The sequence below is a fragment of the Macrotis lagotis genome, chromosome 2 (assembly GCF_037893015.1).
Source record: "Macrotis lagotis isolate mMagLag1 chromosome 2, bilby.v1.9.chrom.fasta, whole genome shotgun sequence".
NCBI classification, from domain to species: domain Eukaryota; kingdom Metazoa; phylum Chordata; class Mammalia; order Peramelemorphia; family Peramelidae; genus Macrotis; species Macrotis lagotis.
The window spans coordinates 36,791,527-36,803,812 of record NC_133659.1 but is presented as its reverse complement, the minus strand read 5'-3'; positions in this window follow the sequence as shown (position 1 = coordinate 36,803,812).

The window sequence follows — 12,286 nt, the reverse complement described above, 5'->3', positions numbered from 1 at the left end:
AATGAGTTCAGTCTCCCAGTGGAAGGAAAGACTTAGTGATCTAGAAGGTGCCACAGTAGGAAAAATGACAATTCCCTGGCAACAGGACCATATAGAGGTCGAATATTATAATGTTCTGGGTCCTCGACACCTGTCTCCATGACAATCTAAAGGTGGTGATGGTGATCCCAATGTCAGGTTAACATAACCTGCTATCTTTCCCTTGGAGTATCTTACTATTTAACTAGATGTCCATTAGTGCCAGAGGGAGTGGTACTGTTGGGCTGGGTCTTCACTTTAATGCTAACAAAGTTAAGATGTTTCACACTCAAAGAACCATGCATTTATTAATTCAGCTCCATTCCTCATACACCTCACTAATTCCTTTGTCACTTTGCTGCTTCAAGGACCAAATTGAAATCAGGATCCAGTATGAAGTCCATGTAGTTCCTGTGGAGTCCATGATGTTCCTGTGATGGGATATTAATCATTTTGGAAGTTGAGAAATAAGGAGTTGGGTAAAACTTTCTGGATTTTTTTTTAATAATAAAAAGCTGAGGGGTGGCTCAGTGGTGCAGTGGATAGAGCACCAGCCCTGGAGTCAGGAGTATTTGAGTTCAAATCCAGCCTCAGACCTTTAATAATTACCTAGTTCTGTGGCCTTGGGCAAGTCACTTAACCTCATTTGCCTTGCAAAAACCAAAAAGAAAAAAAAAGAATAAAAAGCTGACATCTTATAGAGGGCTATTAGGCTTAGAAAGTGTTTTACATAATTATCTCTTCTCTATTGTTTTTAACACTACCTAAGAGACTTTGCATGCTACCTTCTTACCAGATATTTCTTTAATTGTTTTTATTGTTCAGTAGGGTCTGACTCTCTGGGATCCCATTCAGAGTTTTCTTACTAGAGCATTTTGCTATTTCTCTCTCCAACTCATTTTAGATGAGGAAACTGAGGCAAACGAGGTTAAGTGACTTGCTCGGGATCACATAGCTAGTTAGTGTCTGAGTTTGGATTTGAACTCAGTTCTCTCGGACACTAGACCTAGAGCTCTCTCCACTGGGCCATCTAGTTATTCTCTTTTTTATTGCTGTCATGTTATAGCATAGTAATAAAGCAAATTCATCCTCTTTTTTTGGCCTAGTATGGGATTTCATTAGTGAAGAGAACTCGGTTGAAAAGACTTCTCTCTCTGATGATGCCCACTCATGTAGGTAACTTTTCATTTTCATCTCAATGTTCCATTAAGAAATTAGGTGATTCACCCTAGATTACACAGTCAGTATACATCAGAAATCCAGGTTTTCTTGGCTCTAAGGACTACTTTCTACCTACTTTTTTGATCACTGCTTCCCATGTGTAATGGTGCACTGACCAAAGTCAGATATTCTTTTTTTCCCCATTTTTAATTGTTTTTTGAATTTTATAATCCTCCCCCCCCCCTCAATCTTGTTGAAGGCAGGAGCAGGGGGATAGAGGAAAATAAAGAGAATAACCTGGAGGTTAGTAGACAGCAGTTACCAGAGTTTGGATTAAATGATAGATATGGATTGAGTGAACCTCAGAGTTTTCTGAGTGATGCTGGTAGACAGTGAGCTTGGAAGTGAGAAAGGAGAATTCCAACTTTCCTACTCTGAACAGTGATTAGGGCAGGGAAGGAGTAAAAATGCAACTAATGCCAGAAAGGGTGGCCAGGGGGGCTTAATGAAGAGGAAGTCATATCTCTTTGAGGAGCAGAAGATGGGAGGGATGGGAAAGGAAAAAAGGTTTAAGATGAAAGCAACTGTTTTACCTATAGAGCAGACATTCCAGGGGGCTCAGTGGAAGGGGTAAATTGCTTTAGAGCAGGACATTTGGGGGTAGGAATAAGTTATGGGGAAATTTTAATAAGAGGATGGGCCATGGTGGTTGGAATATGGCAGATTGTGATTTAGAATCATGAGCATCAGGAATGTATGATGGGTGGGAATTTGTTAATCACTGATGAATGAGTTCAGGTAGGTTATCAAGGTGGGTCTTTGGCAGCTTGGGCAAGGGAACTCTCTAGAGAACTGATCCAATAGCATATTTTACCTTTTCCTTCAGGTAGGTAGGCCAGGCCAGACCAGTACAGGAGACAATAAAGGGAGCAAGAGGAATAATATTTCTCTCAATCAATTGAGGCAGCAACGGGTCAGGTCAGGAAAGAGTTAGAGGGGGCAAATTATGATCCATCCATGTCTTCTTATCTTGGGTGATTTTTGTCCATGAGTTTCTTTGAATATAAGGCTATTGAACCCTGTATTTTTCCTCTCTTAAAGGTGTAAAAATCACCTTGAAATTCAGAGAAACAAGGACATCTTAATGGGACTTGGTGGAGAAACTTGATTCTCTCTGGTTTATCCTTGCCCAAGAGAATGGAGAGCATTCTAGTAAGATTCATGGGCATGGCTAATTGCTTGCAGCTGTATTGAATGGGGATGAGAGTTCTCTGGATCCTTTTACAGTTAGGCCCCATTGGTGCCGAGAATCCCCTGAAGTGGGGATTGTTCCATGTGTTTGAATTGACACTAGTCAATATTATAATTATGCCAAATATAGCATTGATTCCAGCCCAAAGAAAATATGGAGTGCTAATATGAATAATGCAATCATTTCAGAGGATTCATTATTCACACTAATCGGGGCCTAGCTTTACTTCTCTAATTTTTTCAAAATGTCCCTGCTCTGGTAAAGAAGACAATTAAGTTTGAATTTGAAAGCACTGATTTTACCTGAAAATTCTAAGTGGGAAGGGAGAAAGTTTTGAAGAGGGAGACAACCAGAGAGGCAGAGAGATAGAGAGATAGAGGGAGAAAGGGAGAGAAAGAAACAGAGACAGATAGAGATAGAGACAGAGAGACAGAAAGAAAAGGAGAGAAAAAGAGACACAGAGACAGACAGACAGAGAGAGAGAGAGAGAGAGAGAGAGAGAGATTCATATATACACATATTCACACACATGAAGTCTCCCAAGCCTTGGTGGATTTGAGATGGGAATGGATGATTGAAAACCTCAGTGGGAATACTTAGACCAGGAAATGCAGATTTTCATTAAAAATGAGAGCTTGTAGATTGCTCTCATAAAGCCTACAAACTCATAATATTTCCTTCTAGTGGAAATGATTTCTGTAAGCTTTGTCAGTCCTGATGAGTTCTTTTTCCCTGAAAGAATGAATCCATCTTTCCAGAAAGAGGATGCTTTTATCTTCAATTTACATTCATGTCTTTTGAGGGAAGACTGGAAGACTTGTCACTTAAATCAGTTTTATGTCGTATGCTTATTAAGCCTTCTGCCTCACTATCATATGTCATGTGAAGTCTGTTATTTCATAAATATTTTACAGATTTAGCATGCAGTAAGTATTTAATGAATGTTATTTTTTCACTTATCCATCCATTCATTCAGGCCAGGGTGGGGACATTTTACCCGTTAGAGGAATGATCACCCAGTGATACGTGGATAAAATGCTAGTTTGGTCCCAGAATGATGTTGATCTTTTTGACAACATAGGATAAGAACCACTCGTTTTTGCAACAGACTGATATAGTACACAGAGATATGGATTTGGAGCCTGGGTTCAAATCTCACTTCTGTCCCTTCCTAGTTGTGTGAGCCTGGGCCTGTCTCATCACCTCTCAGAGGCTCAGTCGCGTCATCTGCAAAATGAGGATTAGCATCCTGCTACCCTATAAAGCTGTCATTAGACTCAAAAGAGGTATAGCTTATAAAGGATTTTCCCAACTTTCTAGGACCAATCACTTAGGATAGTTTGACTGATGATCAAATTCTCTGAAATAAAAGGAAACATCTAAGAGTGCACTATTTTCTAAAGTTAATTTTTTAAATTCAGATTTGTCATGAGTGTACTGTTTTTTTTTAAGGTTTTTTTTTTTTGCAAGGCAAATGGGGTTAAGTTGGCTTGCCCAAGGCCACACAGCTAGGTAATTATTAAGTGTCTGAGACCAGATTTGAACCCAGGTACTCCTGACTCCAGGGCTGGTATTTTATCCACTGTGCCACCTAGCTGCCCCTGTACAATGTTTTTTTAAAAAAAAATTCACCTCTTCTGTTGCCAAGATGCGGGAGTTCATAATTTTCCCCCTCCAACTCTTTCCTGGCCTAACCTTTTGCTACTTTCATGATCTCAGAGAAATGCCATTCCCCTTGCTCCCTCTATTGTCTCCTGACTGACCTGGCCTGCCTAAAGGAAGAATGCTATTATATCAACTTCCCACATAGTTCCCCTGCACAATGCCAAAGACCTGCGAGAACTCCACCTAAGACCAAAACCCCTAGCAATGTTAATAACCTGCCTTAACTCATTCATAAGCGATTACCAAATGCCCTTAAGATGGGAGGAATTCTCCAAACTCCTCTCTAAATTCCCCTCCAAACAGCTAGAAAACCACCTCAGAATTGGTCTAGGAGCAAGGGAGCAGCTTACCAACCTAGAAGGAAAGGTCTGTCTCATAGGGGTGAGAGGATCAGAGGTCCCAGAACAGCGGGAGAAGCAGCAGTAGCAGCAGTAGCAGAAGCAATTCGCCTCACTGCAGGGAGTCTAGAGCAAAACTCCAAGCCTGGGACAATCTACCCTCTCTCTAGTAAACCAAGAGCCCCTTATGAAAGGGAGCAGTCTGTGTAACTCAGCACCTCAACAACCCCCTCTGGAGCACACTACCAGATAAGCCTTAACCCCTTTGCTGACCAAGAGTGAAGTCTTACCCCAAGACTGGCCAACCACTAAGACCCCCCAAACCCTGGGGCCTGCCAGGGCAGTTTAATAGCAGAATTCTACCTCTGGGGCATATCAGTAACAAGATCCCTCCTCCAGGGTCAGCTAAGAGAAAGACTCTGTAACAATGCAACCTAGCAGAAAGGTGGCCCTCCTGGGGCAGGCCAACAGCTAAACCCCACACCTGGGGAGAGGACAACAGACACTCAGTACAAGCTAATGAAAGCAAGTAGCTGAAGCTCAATGAAAGCCAGTTATAAGATCCTGAGCCCCAGTATAAAAAGTTTGTGACAATTTAGAACCAGAACCCAACTCTCATATAAAAAGAGCAAATTAAAGAAAGGAAAAAAAAAAAAAGAACAAAAAAGCAAAAAGTACTTCCCCCCAAACTCCCAAAATGATTATAGAAATAACTATGGGGAAGGATCAAGACATAAACTCAGGGGGTGGCTAGGTGGTGCAGTGGATAGAGCACCGGCCCTGGAGTCAGGAGTACCTAGCTGTGTGGCCCTGGGCAAGCCACTTAACCCTATTTGCCTTGCAAAAACCTAAAAATCAAACAAACCAAAAAAAAAAACAACAAAACTCAGAAGAGGCCAATTGTGTCAAAATGGCTACATGAGAAACCTTAAAGAAAAATGTTATTTGGTATCAGACCCAAAAAGAATTCCTGGAAGAATATTAAACAGAATTTTAAAAAAGCAAATTAGAGAAGAAGAAAAATTGGAAAAAGAAATACATAGCATGGGAAAAGATTTACAAAATTTTGTAAATAAAATTGATCATATAGCAAAAGGATGCACAAAAACTCAGTAGGTAAAAATAATTTCTTAAAAATCAAAAATGAGCAAGTGGAAGCTAATGACTGTATGAAACATCAAAATACAATAAAACAAAACCAAAAAATGTTTAAAAAGAGAAGAAGAAAATATGAAATTTCTAATTGGAAAAACAACTGTCCTAGAAAACACAGATCCAGGAGAGATAATATAAGAAGTTTTGGACTATCTGAAAGCCATGATTAAAAAAAAATAAGAAAATCTTGGACAAGATCTTTCAAGAAATTATCAAAGAAACTAGGGGAGAAAAGTAGAAATTAAAAGAATCCACTTGATTACTGTCTGAAAAAGATCCCAAAACGAAAACTCCCAGGAACTCCCATAGCCAAATTCCAGAGCTCACAGATCAAACAATTAGAATATCATGTAGTTAAAATCAGGATTACCTGAAATTTTGCAGCTTCCACAGTAAAGTACCAAAGGACTTGGAATATGACATACTGGAAGGCAAAGGAGTTAGGATCACAAACAACAATCACTACCCAGTAAAACCAAATATAAGTTTTCAAGGAAAAAATGCATATTTAACTAGAGGATTTTCAAGCATTCTTAACTAAAAGATCAGAGTTGAACAAAAAATTTGATCCATAAATACAAGATTGAAAGAAAACTTAAAAAGGTTAAAAAAAGAAACAACAAAAAAAGAAAAATATAAGAAATTCAGTAAGATTAAAGACTGGATTTCTATGTGGCAAGATAATATTTATAACTCTTAAGAAATTTATTACAGTAAAAGCAATTAGAAGAAGCATATATAGACAGTGGGTATGTATATAAGGTGACTGATGAGATGATACCCCCAAAAGCAAAATAAAGGGATGAGAAAGAAAATTGCATTGGAAGAAGAAAGGGCAAGATATAACTAGGTAGATTTTCTCAAATAAAAGCGACATGAATATAAAGGAGTAGAAGATGGTGGGGGGGGGTGAGCAAAGCTTAAACCTTACTCTTTCCAAAATTGGCTCAAAAAGAGAACAACATCCACACACTTTTGGATACTGAAATCTATCTTACCCTATTGGTGAGTAAAAAGGAATGGGAATCATAGAAAGGGGAGGGAGGACTTATAAAGGAAGGGTATAATGGGGAAGGTGGTAATCAGAAGTTAAACACTTGTAAGGAGGGAAATGGGGGGTAAGAGAAAGAAAGGGATAAACAATATCAAGGAAATATACAGTTATCATAACTATAAATGTGAATGGGATAAAGTCATCCATAAAATAGATAGTGGGTAGAAGAATGGATTAAAGACCAGAATCCTACAATATGCTATTTACAAGAAATATTAGAAGGAGAGAGATACACAAAGGGTATGGAGTGGAATTTATTTTTGCTTTAGTTGAAGCAGATAAAGCAGAGGTAGAAATCATGATCTTAGACAAAGCAAAAGTAGATCTAATTAAAAGAGAAAAGGAAGGAAACTATATCTTGCTGAAAGGTACCATAATCAATGATGTTAATGTTAATGTCCTTCATTTTTGAAGAAGAAGACCACAATAGCAGGGAGGTGATGCCATGTGCAGCATGTTAATTGGATTTGAGGAGATTTGGATTTGAGGGGATGCTGTGCTAAATCACCAGTCTTACTTTCTCCTCCAGAGCCATCTGCGTCCAGTGGCCAGACTGGAGATGGCTCTGGATGTGAGACAATCAGGGTTAAGTGACTTGCCCGAGGTTACACAGCTAGTAAGAATTAAATGTCTGAGTCTGAAGTCAAACTCCTGGTCTCCTAACTCCAAGGGCAAGGCTCTATCCACTGAGCTGCCCAGACAATGATATTATATAATACTAAACATATGTGCACCAAATGATATAACATCTAAATTTTTGAAGAAGTTGAATGATTTATAGGTGGAAATAGATAATAAAACTATACTAATGAGGGACTTCAACTTTCTCCTCTCAGAATTAGATAAATTTAATTTTAAAAATAAGGAAGAAATTAAGGTGGTGAATAAAATTCTTCAAAAGTTAGCTATAATAACTCTCTGGAGAAAACTGAATAAGAATAAAAAAAGAATATACCTTTCCCCCATAGTAGATGGCAAGTATTAGGACATAAAAACTTCAAAGAGCTGTATTAGGATGTAAAAACTTCACAGTCAAATGCAGAAAAACAAAAAATAGTAAATACATCCTTTTCAGATCATAATGCATTAAAAATTAAATTCAATAATGGACAAAAGAGAGATTAAAATTAATTGGACATTAAGTAAGTTAATTTAAAAAGTGGGTCAAAGAATAAATTATAGAAACAATTGCTAATTTCATTAAATAAATGACAATAATGAGGCAACATCCCAAAATTCATGGGATGCAGCCAAAGCAGTACTTATGAGAAAATTGATATCTCTAATTGCTCGCATCAATAAAACAGAGAAAAAGTAAATCAATGAATTGGACACACAATTAAAAAAAGAAAACTAGAAAAAAGAACAAATTAAAAATCCCCAATTAAACACCAAATTGAAAATCCTGAACATCAGAAATTAATAAAATTGAAAGTAAAAACCAATAAACTAATAAAGCTAGCAATTGGTATACAAAATAGATAAACTATTTAGCTAATTTGATTTTAAAAAGGAAAGAAGAAAAAATCAAATTACTAGGAAGGAGGGAATTCATCAATGATAAGGAAATTAAGACAGTGGCTAGGAGCCATTTTGCCCAAATATATGTTAATAAATTTGACTGTCTAAATGAAATGGATGAATGTCTTCAAAAATATAAATTACCTAGATAAACAGATGAAGAAATAAAATATTTAAATAACCCAATCGTAGGAAAAAAATTGAACAAGCTATCAATGAAATACTTAAGAAAAAATCCCCAGAACCAGATGGATTCTCAAGTGAATTCTACTAATATTTAAAGAACAATCCAAATATTATATAAACTATTTGGAAAAATATGTCAAAAGAAGTCCTATCAAATTCTTTTTACAACACAAATTATGGTGCTGATACCTAAATCAGAAAGAGTCAAAACAGAGAAAGAAAATTATAGCCCAATTTACCTAATGAATGTTGATGCAAAAACTTTAAAGATTTTCTTTATTTTGAGTTTTACAATTTCCCCCCAAACTTGCTTCTCTCCCCTTACTGCCCACAGAAGGCAATTTGTCAGTCTTTACATTGTTTCCATGGTATATATTGATCCAAATTGTGTGTGATGAGAGAGAAATCATATCCTTAAGGAAGAAACATAAAGTATAAGAGATAGCAAGATCAGACAATAAGATATCAGTTTTTTTTTTTCTAAATTAAAGGTAATAGTCCTTGGTTTTTGTTCAAACTCCACAGTTGCTTCTCTGGATACAGATGGTATTCTCTATTGCAGAGAGCCCCAAATTGTCCCTAATTGTTGCACTGATGGAATGAGGGAGAACATCAAGGTTGATCATTGATGCAAAGACTTTAAATAAAATATTAGCAAAGAGATTATAGCAATATATTTAAATGATTATACTCTATGACTAGGGGGGATTTATGCCAGAATTTTAGGGCTGGTTCATTATTAGGGAAAACTCTAGGCAAAATTGCCCATATTAATAACAAAACCAAGAGATTGTCTCAAAAGGTGCAGCAATTGCCTTTGACAAAATACAACACTCATTCCTATTAAAAACAAAAGTAGCATAAGAATAAATGGAGCTTACCTTAAAATGATAAGTAATATTTATTTAAAACCATCATAGGGTATTACAAATATCTTAGTGCAGTTTAAAGGTGAAAGCATAGATGACTAATAAGGAGTTGATTCTGAAGACAAGGAAGGAAGTGGAAAAAGAATCCCCAGTTGAAGTCACCTGGCTCAGGTGAGCTATATATAGCCTTGGATATTAAAAAAAAACTTTCAGTTGTGATTACTCACCCACTGTCAGTGATTACTCAAAAATCGTGAGTACCTTGGGACTGAAATGTTCCAATTTAAGAGAAAGGAGAGAAGAATGCAATCTACAAAACAGATAGTGAACATCTTCCATTCCTTGAAAAATTCGAGAATGTATTATTATTATTATTTAATATCCATTTAAAAATTTTTAGTTCCAAATTCTCTCCTTCCCTTCATCTCCTTCTCTACATTGAACAATACGACAAGCAATATATCTCCTATTATACATATGAAGCCATACAAAACTTATTAGAATGTATTTTTCAAGAGATGGTTAGTAGGGGGTGACTAGGTGGTGCAGTGGATAGAGCGCTGGCCCTGGAGTCAGGAGTACCTGGGTTCAAATCCGGTCTCAGACACTTAATAATTACCTAGCCGTGTGGCCTTGGGCAAGCCACTTAACCCTATTGCCTTGCAAAAAAAAAAATCTTAAAAAAAAAGAGATGGTTAGTGAACATCTAGATCACAATACTTCTCTAACTCAGCACTTAAAAAATTTCAATTAAGATACATGGAAGTGAGAAATAGTTCAACAAGGAATCACATCTATTGGACTATCTTTCCAAAATTAAATATCACCACACTTCTTCAATGTTTTTCTTTAGCAATCAGTCAGTTAAATAATAATACAATAATACAATAAATGAAATAAAAATACAACAAATAAAACTATAATTAGCTCATTAAGATGGAATAATAAAAATAGTACTTCCTTTCTCCTTATTTACATGGGGGATGCACTCATGATCAGATACATAAGGCATCAGTGGGAAGAAAAAGTAGTGAGGCATCCATGTAGGAAACCCATGTGGTCTAGAATATATGCCTCTTGAAATTCATACAATGACCTTTCTCTTGCCGTAGAGTCCTCACAATGATTTTTCTGGTGCAGTGTCTTTCAGAGACATATTGGTGCCTGGACTCCTTTTGACATTTTCTCTTCATACTTCTATCTCCTACTAGCAGAACTAGTTTTCTCTTTCATTCCAGGGGCCACACTTTTTAGAGTGACCTTCATGGACTTTCTCTGAGGAGTTTGAAATCACTCCGGCCAAACTCTCTTCTAGACTGTCATGATTCCTACTTTCTGGAGCTGCTCCCTGTTTTGATGCTATTTCTCTAAAACATGGGCCTGGCTTTTTAATGGTCACCAGGCAGGGTCTTGGCTTATCCTTGACCAGCCAATATCTAGTGACTGTTCTCTAATTTGATCAAGGAGGGCTTCTCATCTCTAAAAGTCTGAGTTCAGATTTGAACTCAGCTCTCCCTGATTACAAACCTGGCATTCTATCCAATGGGTCACTCAGATTTCTTATCTTCTCTGTTATTTCACCTAGTGTATCAAAGTAAAATGAATCAGGAGTGTCTTGACCAGATCCAACAAACATATACACAGATACAGAGATCCCCGATGAATTTAAAGCACATCATAACACAATGAGCTAATTTCCTTTTTGGTAGGGTTCTATCCTGGTAAATGAAGAAAATTCTGTAGATAATTTACTCTGATATTAGCAATGTGCATTCCATGTTATCTTGTGAAAAAGATGGAGAGGTGTGGATTAGACAATAAATAAAATCAGATGGCTTTTAGAACAGCTTGGATGACCAAGCTGAATACAACAAATATTCACCCATAATTTCATGCTGGCTCAGAAGGAGGTCCCCAGTGGAATGTCCCAAGAATATGCTCTTGGTCTTATGCTGTTTAACATAATGTCACCATCATCAGATTTGCAGATGAGACCAAGCTGGAAGGGAGGGATAGTGAACACAAGGAGTGATAGAACTAAAATTCCAAAAGATTACAATAGGCTCAGAAATTCAGCTGAATCTAATAATGTATGAAATATAAAGTCAAGCATCTGGATTCCAGAAGTTGACACCATAAGTATAAAACGTGGCAGACATGGCTAGCACACAATTTATTCCCCAGAAATGGAGAGGTTATTCTCAGATGGGGAAACTAAGGTGACTTTGGGCCTCATGAAGAGAGGACAGAGTTCCCAGGACAAGGGCAGAAATGGTCAGACCATAGCTGAAGTGTTCTGTTTTGTGTATCATGTAAACAAAAAATATCCATAAGATGGAAAGTATTTAAAGTAAGGAAAGAAGGATCAAAGCTATAACTAGGAATCTTTGCTTCTGAGATGGAGAACACTGATGGCATCCTTGTTAGGGGCAGCATAGATACTATTCCTTCTAGAATGTGAGATGTCAACCTAAAGGTGCTGCTGAGGAGGCTGCCCATGGGAATCAGCTCATTTGGTAGCTTTGTATTATATTATTCTTAATTATTCACAATTAATCTTGAAAACTCTGATACTAAGGTCAATTGTTTTTTCACGTTCTATTGGATTTTCTAGTCTTTGTTAGAGGGTCAAAGATAGTTTTATTTCTTAGAGAAAATGGATATTTTTGATGAGGGGGTTAAAAGAAAATTTGAACCCAATACCAATCCATACCTTCATTTACCTACTGTTCTTTGTCATCAAGTTCTCAAAATATCATATTAGAGTTGGAAGGGACATTATTTCTGCTGTTCTATTGTCTCAGTGATGTCTTGTTAAGTCCCTGTTAGACTAGCTTATCCTTACCCAGGCGAATGTTGAAGAGGAGGGAGACAAGGGAGACAAGGGAGACAAGTTCTCCAAGTTCTCCATTTATTAAACCAAATGCAAGTGCTTAAATATCCTCCTCAGTATGTGGTCCACTCCCACTCCCGTGGCACTCTTCAATCAACCAGTAAATAACACTCTGGTGCTAGAGGACACCAGGTGATGAAAATTTACAGTACTACCACACACAACAGTCCCTTA